The sequence below is a fragment of the Protopterus annectens genome, chromosome 3.part1, assembly GCF_019279795.1.
Source record: "Protopterus annectens isolate FY-2018-M chromosome 3.part1, PAN1.0, whole genome shotgun sequence".
Taxonomy (NCBI): Eukaryota; Metazoa; Chordata; order Ceratodontiformes; family Protopteridae; genus Protopterus; species Protopterus annectens.
Window position 1 is genome coordinate 431,580,793 of NC_056732.1, and position 13,312 is coordinate 431,594,104.

A 13,312-nucleotide genomic window follows, 5' to 3' on the forward strand; every position below is an offset into this window, starting at 1 on the left:
CGGATGATCGGGTTGTCGGTCACTATGTTTACTATGTGGAGATTTCGCGTCTTACTTATCTGTGAACTTGCATCCCTGGGTTCCATATTAACCTGTTGTACTTTATATCTGTGTATGTGTACATATATTTCTACATGTGTACTGATATCTATTTCCGTATCTGTGTATGCACATAAGTACATATGTGGTCGACTTGCGGCGATAGTGGCAGCATACGGCTACGCCGTGTGCTGTAGAACCGGCGTGCGGTGAGGTGTTGGCGTTCCATGCTCTGCTGGCTATTGGGTGTGCAGTGTTTGGGTGGTGCCTTTGTTGGAGTCACACATAGGTCCGGCCATACGGTACACATTACGGGCGGACATGTTTGTGTGGCGTCCATTTCACTGTGTGTGCAGGTAAGGAGGTGTCAGTCCATGGGGCCTACGCTGTCAAAGTATGTGCTATGCGTTCCCTCTTTGCCAGGGCGTAGGCATATTGGGTACGCCTCCATCTACCTACTGGGGCTGGCACAGCGTGTTCATGGCGCTGAACGCCCTGTGCCTGTGCTTGCCTTGGCAGTTGTGGCGGGCTTGGTGGCCCTACACCATTATGTCCCTGCAGCAGCTGTTTCCGCAGAATCATATTGTGTAGCATACAACATACTATGAATATGTGGGCACATGTGCCTGGAGAGTACTGCAAGGCTCCACCGGATGTATCCAAGCACCGGAACCGTGATTTCAACATCCCAAACACACGCTCTATGATTATTCTGGTTTGTGCGTGTGCCTCATTATGGCGTTCTTGCATGTGTGTGTGTGCATTTCTGATGGGTGTCATCAGCCACGGCTCCAGTGCATAGCCAGCATCCCCCACAAGGTGACCTTGTGTGATGTCCCCCCTGGCGAATACCTGATACAGCTGTGAGGCATGCCAGATATGGGAGTCGTGGTAGCTTCCAGGGCTGCCAGCACACACATCCATGATAATGCCCTGCGCATTGCACACAACCTGGCAATTGATGGAGGGGTATCCCTTGCGGTTTATGTAGCGTCTACCCTGCTCCCCGGGCGGTGACTTGATTTCTATGTGCGTACAGTCGATCGCACCCAGTACCTCCGGTATTGTGCCACACGGTGGAAGCGGCGCATATTGCTAGCCAACTCCTCCTGAGATCTGGGGAAGTTTATATACTCATGGGCATGTCGTAACATGGCATCCAGGAACTGGTGTAGTACCCTAGATGCTGATGCCTGTGAGATACCCATTATATCCCCGGTTGGCCTTTGGAAGGTACCTGTAGCCAGTATTCGCAAGCTCACACATACCTTTGTGTCCACTGGGATGGGCTCCTCTGTTGTGTCTTGTTCTCAGGCGTGGCCGGCACAGCTCCACTATTTGCTGTAACGTGTCCCTGTCCACCCTGTAGCGCTCTACTATCTCCAGGTCTTGCAGCCCCTGGTAGGTCACCCTTGGTCTGAACACTCTCCTTCTCCTGTGAGGCCTACGGTAGTTGTCGGCACCGTCCTCCGCAACTCCGCCTGTCTCTGCCACATACCTATGCATCACGGCCACGGCGGCACCCACCATATACATATTAAAAGTTCCCCGTGTGTTTACACCCTACGGTGCGGCGTTTGGGAAATCGCTGTGTGTTGTGTGCATTCACACTTTATACTGTTGTGCTGTATACCCGGTGATGTCATTGGGTGTGTCTGTGCAGCCGTATCCATGGATTATTTTCGGTGTTTTACGGTTGCAACTGCAACGGTATTGCCTTTAGTGTTACATTACAGTTGCCTGCATTGGCTTAGCTTTGCATCTTACATTACTGCATCCTGCAGGCACATGGCATATGATGCATTTTATCTGCAGCCGCAGTTATGCTACCTCTGTACTTGGCTGTGCTATTTCGGTTCTTTGCTCTTTGCATTTCTACTACATCCCCTACTATCTTTGCATTCATATGCCTCCCCTTTCCCGTTATGCAGGAGTCTGCATGCAGAGTTGTCAGCTGCCGCCGTTTGCCCTTCCTGGATTGATTGGTGTTGATTGCTCATTACGGCTCCAATTACACTGCTTCCGCATTTCCTCATATTCTCCGCATTACCTTCCTATATCCGTGGTTGTTGACAGGGAGGCCGTCACATGACTGGGTTGGGGAACGTAGTCATCCTCGTGCACATGCATCTGTGCACGCATTATGTACTCTCAGCGCATCTATTTCCTCACACGCCGGTCCTGCTGCTGTGATGTGCATTGTACAGCCCAGGTTTGCTGGCCTCCAATATGCTTCCTCCTACAGTGGCACACCCTCTGCGATTGACATGTATCTCGTAGGCCACTCCTCGGTGTAGTACCACTGCGCCGTTTGCTCCATCCTTACACCGGCGCCAGCTTTGCGATTCACTATTATCTGCCTCATTTGCATGGCATTGACTGCTAATACATGGTTACGGCCGAACACTGCCACCACTCCTTGACAACCCTTGCGCTGGGGTTGAGGCTTTCCATACATAGTATGGTGTGTGGTGGCTGTACAGCTGATGTGTATTATACAGCTCTTTTAGGACATTGTCATATTATTTCATTGCTTTGCACCTTCTGTACACATATCCGGGGTTCTGCTGTGGTTTCTACGTACATGACATTTTTGTCATTATTTACAGTTTGTGCATGTTTTCTTTGGACATTCTCGGTGCCTTTCGCCATTGGCATATTGCACCTGTATGATACCTGACGTTGACAGCCTTCCGTTACTCCTTGGTCATGTTTGGGTAAATGTAAACCATTTTTTTTCGGTTTACATTGCCGTGCCCTTACGCTACGCATGCCCCACTTCGTGGATCGCTATTTGCCTTCATTTGCATGGTGCAATACCGCACACAGTGTGATTAGCATACCTACGCCGGGGGCGGCGCAGGTCCGGCGCACGCCGGTTGTGCACGTGGGATTGCTTCATACCTGAATCGCTCAGTGGCCATATTTGGCTTTATAACGCCGACGCTATGCTGGCGCCTGGCGCAAGGTTGATGAATCCCGGGGAGCAACTTACTCCAAAAAGTACCGTTGTATAAATAAAACTTACCCTAACAGTAGACGTTCAAATGATCACTGCTGCATTAGCCTTAGATATATGGCTTGTATCCTGATAGAGATATAATAACCTGCCACCTTGCAAAAGCTTCAGGGCACCTTCCGTGTACCAAAATTGTTGGGCAGCTTCAGCTGAGTTGAGTAAAAGATAAGTCTGGGTGAAAAGCCTTTGAGATCTTTCCTGCCAGCAGATATAGAGGAAGGCTGAGCTCTGAAAGGACTATGCTAGGAACAACAAAAATGAATGTCTACACATTGGCATAAATAAGCACCCCAAAAAAACAAGGGGGGAGGAGGGAGTGGCTACTGCAGCAGTAATCATTTGAACATCTAATGTTATGCTAAGTTTTAATTATAAAACTGTACTATGTTCATTATATTGATCACTGTTGCAGTAGCCTTGGCAATATGGGTAGATTAACTTAGCTAACTACATTTTGAGGTGGAAGAAGAAGGGTGCAGGAGCCCTTGGAGAATGGTCCCAACAAAGCTTGATCTGGACATAAAGATGGAATCAAGCTTATAGCACTTTGTAAAAGTATATACAGAAGACCAAGTTGGAGCTTGTAGAATACTTCTGGAATTCAAATCTTTATAAAAAAGCCATAGAATAAGCCAAGGTCCTAGTTGAGTGGGCCTTGCCCCTGCCTAGTATACTTTTATTATAGTGAGTATTACAAAAAGTAATAGCTCTAGACAGCCATTTGCAAATAGTCTATTTTAAGCCAGGTTGTCCCTTCTTCTTACATTTCCAAGAAATGAACAATTGATCCAAAGATGTGAAAGATTTAGTTCTGTCAGGGTAGTACCTGAGTTGTCTGTGAACATCCAAGGTATGCAGTATCCTTTGTCCATCACTTTTAGATTCAGGAAAGAAAACAAGGAGATGTTTAGCCTGGCTTAAAGTAAACGCACATACTCCTTTAGGCATAAAAGGAGGATTAGTTCTCAAAGAAACCATGCCCCTATGGAAAATTAGAAGGGGTTGACTCATCATAAGAGCTTGCAACCCTTCTTGCTGAGATCACAGCAATCAGTAAAACTGTTCTCCGTGTTAAGAACCTCAAGTCAGCAAGATTAGCTGGTTCAAATGGAGCAAGGGTTAGCTTCTCACAAAATTAAGATCCCAAGCATGGCCACTGGTTTTCTTGGAAACCTCTTATGCAAAACCCATTTTGAGAACATTTTGACATGAAACTGCATTGAAAGAGGTGGATCCGTGGACACACATGCTGAAATGGCTGATAAATGAACCTTGATAGAGGAATAAGGCAGGCCATAGGACAAGAACACACACACAGATATTGTCAAACCAGAGAACAACTAGCCCTGAATGGGTACTGGTTATGATGCTGGTATCAACTAGAAAACCTTTTCCATTTGCCAGTATATTATTTTGTAGTAGCAGACTTTCTTGCCTCTATTTGTACCTGCTGCACATCCTCAATAAACAGGTGGCTAAAAGGAATTAAAACCTTATCAGCCAGACAGTCAGTTGCTATTGATTGAAGTAGTTGTATATTAAACACCTCTGTTCTCGAGTAGACGATCCAGTCTATGACGATGCTTGTGGTAATTGCTCACAGGCATTTGCAAAAGAAGGGAGAACCATGGTTTCCTGGGCTAGAAGGGAGTCACCTCAATGGTCATGGGGGATTCCTTCTGAATCTTCAAAAGTACCCTGAATATTCGTGAAAAGGCTGGAAAAGCAGAAATTAACAGTCCTGTCCAAAGAATAGAAAAGGTGTCTGTGTCCCAGGCCATCTTGTCAGTTGATTCTTCAGAGAGGAAGCAAAAAGGTTTACTTAAGGTACTCCCCACAGATGGATCAAATCCTGGAAGACCCCCCGATTTAGTTTCCTTTCATGAGGGTCTGCCCTGGTCCTACTCAGCTTGTCTGTCACACAATTTTGCTCTGACAGAATGTAGAATGCTTGTAGAGTGTGATTATGCTGTAAAGCTAAATTGGAATCTAACATGGCTAATCTGCAAAGGGGGCTCATCCAGGTTCCCCCTTGCTTGTTGATGTACAACATGACTGTGGTATTGTTTGTAAACACTTGAAAAGGTCCCTGGGACCAAAGGTTGGTTCAGAGAGTTGAGTGCCTTGATCAGACCAAGCATCTCCTTGAGATTTATGTGCTTGCATCTGTCCTTCATGTCCCACACCCACTGCACTTTTATCCCTCCTAAAGCTGCTCTCCAAGCAAAGTTTGAAGCATCTGTGGTGACTGACTGCTGTGTAATACAGAGGAAGAAGGTGAGGCACAGATTTAAGGATATCTGCTTTCTCCACCAAAATACTTCTCTTCTGACAATCCTCAGCACTGCGATTTGAGAAAATGAGGGGTATTGATGCTGAGACCAAAGAGATTTCAGGTACCACTGCATCTTTCTCATTTGCCAGAGGTATCATGAGAATCATAGATGTCATGAACACAAAATACTGAGGGATTCCCTCACAATGACCAAAGTCTGAGCTGGAAAACCTTAGAAAAAGATCTAGACAAAGATCTCTTTTTTCCGGTGGAAAAAAAGCTTTTTGAACTGAGGTGTCTAGAATATATCCCAGGAACACAATCCTGTGAGAAGGAATCAAGAAAAACTTGTGAATCCCAGCTTGTGTAAGAGATCTCTCACCCAAGAGAGAAATTCCTGACACTTTGAAAAATTTTCTGCAAAAATAAGCAGGTCATCTAAATATGGAAAAAATGCGGGTACCCTGTAGCCTGAAATGAGCTATAACTAGAGCTAGACATTTGTTAACACTTGCCACCCATACTTGTCTTTTAGTCAGCTCAGGTAGAGCTGCCTGTCAGTTTGGGCACATAAAAGGTGCCCCGAAGCTTTGGTAGTTGGCAGGATGTTATGTCTTTGGCAGGATATAACCCATATAAATCTCTCTGCTTCTCCCACTAAATGTCCTCTTCTTTTCTTTAATCCAACTGACTTCCTATACATCCCACCTTTCATTACTAACACCACTAACATCCTTAGCTTTGTTCTTCATCCTCTTCATGTCTACAACTTTCCTACATACCCTAACTAGAACTTTGCCACCTACTACCTATCCCTTCTCCCCTCTTCTCAGAACACTTCATATCCACTCTCTCATTAACACATATCTCATCCAACCTGCATTACTGCAATATATATATAACCCAACGACTCTGAAATGTTTAATATTTAAACTCTGTCTTTGTAAGGCATTATTTTTCAACAGGATTATTTATAGACTTAAAAATGAACTTATATATATTCATGTAATCCAACTGAATTTCTACTGTCTACTGTAATATTTTACTCTATACTTGGAGCTTTTCTCCCCGGGCCTCCGCTGAAAATGGACATGTGTCTAGTGAGAATTTCCTGGTTAACAAATGTAAAATAAAATAAATAAAAAAAAAAAAAATAAATTAATATAGCTAAGGTTACTGCAGCAGTGATCAATATGATGAACACCTAAATAACTCGACAAACAGGAAACTTATATTTCAATTCTGAACTAAGCAGAAAATAAGATTTTTTAACTCGGTTGTGTTCCAAGAGCAAGTTCTAGGTTTCCAGTAAGATGTTGCCTTCTAGTATGTGCTAATAACTTGTACAATGGACTGTGACTTGACTATAAATGGTAAATAGTTTTAAAAGTCAAAAATAGATGTAATAAACCCATCTTTAGTTAGCAGGTAGTAATAACTCTACAATAGTTCTAACCTTTAGCAAACTGAGACGGCTCAGCAGCTAGACTGTAGAAGGAGGTGACAAAAACAGAAGGTGAAGAAATACAACAAATTAGTGCATGTTCATCACAGATAGAATTTCAATTGCACACTGTAGGCATGGGCATAGTATACATAGCCCAATGGCTGGCAAGTTTTTCAGACCTCTTAAGACAGGGTTCTCTGCTGAAGATTATCTCTTTGGTCACCATAAAAGGAAGTCAGTGCTATACAGAGTAACATGAAACTGTCAACAGAAGGCAAGAAAACTAATAGACAATTGCCAGAAATAACAAAAATGATAAATATATAGTAAAACGGTGGACCACTCTCCCTAACCACTGTATACCACTAGTAGAACAGATCAGGTTGATACCTTTGCATTTCATCTATAGTGATGCCTGAATAATCTGCCAGAAATTATGTTGCCAGTGGCATCACTTACCTATCTGGCAAATGGATGCCAGGCATCAGCCTTAAATAATAGGCCATCACATGGTTCAGGAAATGCTTTGGGTAGCCACACTGCAGCACATGCAAACAAATCTTTGCTTTATGGCTGAACGAGACAGGAACCCTTCTTAACCCAGGTCTGCTATAGATCTTCATAAAGAGCAAAAGGGTAGCTGCATGCACAAAAATGCACATTATGGATATCACATGACTTACATCATTGGATAGCAGTAGTGCCCTAGTGAAGGTATAACTAGTGTATAGTGATTGTGCTATGGGTTTCTCAGCCCCCATGCATAAGTATAGTGTGCACATATCTGATTTTCTCAAAATCTTTTGGAGGCAAGCATAGTAACATTGCTTGTTAAGTTACCTGTATTAAAATAATTTCCAAGCTATGACAACTGTTGCAGCATGATACAAAGATACAGGCATGGTGAGAGAAGATAAGACACCTGGTAATGTATCTGTGCACTACAATGAACACCCAAGGTAATTGGCAATAACAGGGACATGTAGATTGAAAATGTTAACATAGAATAAGGGGATGGCAGGCTAATATTCACCTGGTGGGGTCTACTATGACAGAAGACATAGTGCAAGGGCATAACAGGTTAACGTCTGGCGGGGGAACACCCTTTGACCAATGTAGTCAGAATGCAAGAAGTGGTACAAAGGAAGCAGTGACATCTGTATGTAAGTCAAGGAGTGTTCATGTGGAGAGATGGAGATGAGAGACACAGGATGTAGGCAGCACTAGGTCAACAGGGGTATCATGTCCAATGCTGCTGTCAATAAGGGATAGCTTGGGGATGGTCACATCACAATACATAGCAGCAGGCAGGCATGTGGTAAGTGAATGGAGGGAGGGCCAGTGCTGAGACATAGGGTTAGTGAAGGACAGTCAGGCACATTGACACACACAAAGAGATACAGACAGATAGACACACACAGACGCTGGCTGATTGACATGTGTTACCCACATGCATAAATATGCTGTTAAGAGCCAAAGAGTGTAGCCAAAGATGGAAAAGTTCACCACATAGGAGATGGAGGTGCTTCTCTAGGTTCTACCCATGGCATGTGCATCCTGGAAAGAAGAGAAAAACAACAGGCTGGAGGGCATCAATGTTGTGGATATCCATAATTAAAAACAGCAATACAAGTGTTTCATGGTCACTGATGTGACTGTGCACGTTAAGACAAAAGCAGAAAATATCATCAGTAATAAGTCTACCACAGACCGTGGACCACAGATCCTGAAAATGCTTGCAAAGGAAAACCTTCTGTTAACCTTTTCTGAGGCAGGACAGTGAACTATCATAACTGGCAGTGGCTTGACTGTGGGACCTAGGCTGATGCTGACAGCCCAATACTTTAGTAATAGCATGTACATTTCAAGTTATACACTGAAGTACACGTGAATAAAGATTATTCAGCAGAACACCTAAGAATATCTGATGTCCATCATATTGATCACTGCTACAGTAAACGTAATTATATGGATTATATCCTGCAAAGATTTAACAGCCAGTCAGCTTCCAAAGCCTCAGGAGACCCTCCATCTGCTCAAATCATTAAACAGCTCAACCTGAGCTACCTAAAAAGAAAGGTTTGAGTGCTAAGCCCTTCAGAGATTTCCTACCACCAAAGAAAGTGGTCTTCTGCAGGCTTCAATAATTGATGGTCAGATTGCGCTGTCCATCCATTGCTGGGCAGATGAGTTCCCATTGGGGAAAAACCTTCCACATTTAAAAATGTATTGTTTAAATGTATTTTCCTAAATATTAAATTATTGTGGTATACCTTGTATTGATTCTTAACCAATCTTTTTATATGATGTGTAATGTGTTATAATTATTTAAAATGTAGATGTTTTTGTTTTATTTTTTGAAGATTGTAAAATTATTGTCATTAAAATATTTTTAATAATTTGAAGCTTTTCTCCCTGGGCCTCTGCTGAAACTGGGCTTCTACTCAGATGGACTCTCCTGGTAATACAATGCCAATAAATAAATACATAAATGAAAGTTTTACAAAATAGTTTACAACTATTTATTCTCTGGAAATTGTGTTTGTTTTACTTTTTGGAGATGATAAAGTGTATTAAAGTGATTTTTACTGTTTTTTATTGAGAAAAAGTGACTTTTTACAACTTAAATTTTTTTACCAGCTTGTGTTGCTTGTTTTACCTTGGAAATAGGCACAATTTTTGGCTTGATCATGGAACAGAGTACTAGTCCCATGGTCTGTCCTCTTGCAGCCCCAAAAATAAAAAAGTTAAGCAAACAGCTTTGCCATCACAAGAGGCTAGCAGTTTGTCTCTGCTGCAGGTGGGTGACTCTGGCCAAAGCTGCTTCCTCAGACTACTTACCTTTTACTCCAGATCCCTCTGGTGTAGCACCTACAGCCATTATGGTCTGGGGGTTAGCCACATTCACTGTGGCTGTTGGGGTCCCCCCAGTAGAAAGGAAGAGACACTCTTGTAAGGCCTGGGAGAAGGAGCAGGAAAGTCTTCCCTGTTTATGCAAAATTTGTCCATCCCTAAGGAAGCTGCTACTGCCATTAACAACCCTGTTAACCCCATTTTTCCTGTCAAAAAGACATGGAAAACTCAGCATGTATCTGCTGATTAAGTTAACAGAGGACTACAAGCTAGGAGCAGTCACTGAATCCCCAAATGACTTAGCAATCCTGTAGGAAGGCTTGTCCCAAATAAATAAATAACTGATGTCAAAATCATGTTCTGAAACTAAATACCAAAAAAAAAAAAACAAAACAAAAAAAAAACATTATTGTGTCATTTGGAAGTCTATTACTCCAGGGAAATGCCACATTGACAATACACCCCAGTTGCCCCATTTGTTCAGGATTTGGGAACCTCTTCGGACTGTGACCTAACTTTTGACAAATGTGTCCATTGTTGTAAGAAAATCCATCTATACTGCATAGCTTATAAATAAATGGATTGTGCTTAGATGTAGAGATGTCATTGCCCCACTTTACTCAGCCTCATTAGGCCAGTTATTGAATATAATGCCCAAACACATGCAACAACTGGAATGCCCACAAAGGTACCTTACTAAAAGAATACAAGGCCTAAACAACATGACCTACATGGACCAACTTAAAGCCCTATCACTATACTCAGTATCCTACAGACTGATAGGAGGTGGCCTATGCCTGGCATACAGGGTATTTTGTGACCCAGTACTGATGGATTGACTGTATATCAGCAAATCCAATGGCCTCAGAAATACTCTGCTAGGGATCTAAACATCTTTTGCAACTATAGCAGAATGGTTTGGAGGGACAGGTATATCTCACAGACGATACCGTTCCTCTGGAACAGACTCCCTGTCCACATTAAACAAAATTTATCCCTACCCATGTTCAAGTGCATTTTGAATATTTAGATGGGGAACAGAAGCTTTACCCCAGAACTGCCCCCTGTACTCCTAATTGGCAGAGACAACTCCTAAATGTTTTATTCCATGTATGGGCCCCTTTAAATTATCTATGATATGACCCACTTATTTAGGGATAATATGTAATTATTGACCATGGAATGGGGAAGACCAGTTTCTAAATGAATGGTATAGGTTAATTCAAGCACAAACAGGGAAACTGGCTAGATTTAAAATGGTCACAAGGGCAGACACAAGGGCAGCTAGCTTAGTACTTCCAGTACCTATGAACCTATGAACCTATGCTCCTGCTCAATTTTCCCTTGACAGGAGTAATTTATTTATGTCTGGCTTATGGTCTAATTCAGGCTATTGATCCTTCTTGTAAGGTGATTTCTGGTTAAAGAAAATAGATGCCTCTTTTCCTGAAGATATTCAAGAGTCTGAATCTAGACAGGAAGATGAAGGGACAGATATACCGTTTTCTACCTCAGATTTCTGATTCAGATTCAGAGGAGAGTATGGCATCTGATTCTCCCAGTGAGGGTTTCTCTTTTCTGAGACTATATCCAGAATGTGCCAGTGTTTACAAGGGGAGAACACTGACATTTCTCAGGCTCTTAGAAAATACTATGAGCTGTTACACATGGAATTTCCAGAACCTTCCCCATCCTGCCTCTGCTGTCAGCATTGGAGGATGTGTGTGTCACTGTCTGCAATTTCCCTCATAATCTACCAGTTGCTTTTAAACTGGCAGATAGATTGTATAAAGTTATTCTGATTTTTTTAAGTTTTTATGCACTTATCCCAAACCTGACCCAGCTGATATACAGTAGCTTTAGTTAATCCTACTGCTGCTAAACATTTATTTAATTCCAAGCCTTCACTTTCTGGCAAAGATGGTAAAATAATTGCTAAGTATGGGGAAAAAGTGTATGCTTCAGCAAGTTTGATTTTCAGAATTTTGAACTATCAGGTTCGTATGTTAAAGTTTATGCTGACTAATTCTGAAACTATGAGGAATGTTTTGTCTGCATTTTCTTCTTGTGAGGAAAAATCTGCTTTAAATAGTTTATTCCATTTCACAGGTCATAACTCATTGTTTAAATTATGTGTATGACTCTGTTGCTATTTCTGCCAGGCCTCTGGTACTGTTCTGAGGAGGTTTGCCTGACTGCATTCTCAGAACCTCCCAGAAGATGTGAAAAATGAAATTTTAAATTCTATTTTGGACAGACAATTAGTTTTTTGGACTCCCTTACTGCAGAGATTATCAGAAAAAAGTGATGGGGGGGTGGTAATCTGATTCAGGGAATCTCTCAGATTTTTCAGCCCCCCATTTCCAAATTTTCAAAGGGATTTTCTACCCCTTTGTCCAGTTTAGGCAAGAAACAAAATAAACAGTCTCAGCAAAATTCTAGTAAGCAGATTTTTATGAAGCAATGGCAAGGGGGTACAAAAAGAAAGTAGGACACCCCCCCCCCCAAAACAAAGGACAGTCTAACAAGTCAGAATGATTATTTAAGAGACCATCCCCAACACCCCCACCCCACCATAGCAGTCTTTTTTCTCTTCCAGAAAGTCTAAACCTCTGTTTTGCTCTTTGACAACAGATAGTTTTAGACAAACGGGTTCTGAAGATCTATCATCAACTTTACAGATGACAATACGAGGAAATTTCTCCCTTTTCACAGATGACAGCCTGAGGAAATTTCTCCCTTTCAAGGATCAATTCCTTATCCACCTGACCAGACTCCAGTATTTTCACCTGTTCTTCAAAATATTTAGTCATTGGGAATATTAGAGTCAATTCATCCTTCCCAGTTTGGGAAAAATTTTTATTCAAGGATGTTTTTGGTGCCAAAGAAAGAAAATGCTGGGAGACCAGTCCTAGATAATGCTCAAGTTCAAAATGCTGACACTTCACAACCCGTTACCTCTTTTTCCTCAGTTAAGTTTTGTAGTAACACTAGATTTGAAAGATGTTTATCACCACATCCTTACTCATCCAGACTTCAGGTGTTTCTTAAGGTTTCATGTGTCTGGATCACAATATCAGTTCTCTGTCTTACCCTTTGGACTACCTACAGCACCAAGAGTGTTTGCAAAGTATCTGGCTCCAGTTATAGCTGAATGCAGTCTACTGGGTATCCACTTTTTTCCATATTTAAACGACGTGCTTATCTTTGCAGAGTTTTTGGTTCTTTTTTGATTCTCATGATACCCCTGGCAAGTCTCCACATGAGCAAGATATAATGGTATCTGAAATCTCTTTGGTCCCAACAGCAACATCCAACATCCCAAATCTAGGATTTGTTAGAAGAGAAATCACTTGGTGGAGACAAGAAATATCCCTAAATCAAGGACTCCTCTTCTTCACTCCCACCAATACAAGGAAACCAGTCACCACAGATGCTTCAGACCTTGCTTGGGGAACAGTAACAGGAGGAATAAAAGAACAAGGTGTTTGGAACACCAAGGGCAGACACAAGCACATAAATATAAAAGAGATGCTTGCTCTAATCAATGCACTCAACTCTATGAATCATCTTTGGTCCCCTGGACCTCTTCAAGTTGCTACAGACAATGTCAAATTCAAGCAGTACATCAAGAAGCAAGGGGAATGAATCAGGTCTTACGCCCTTTGCAAACTAGTAA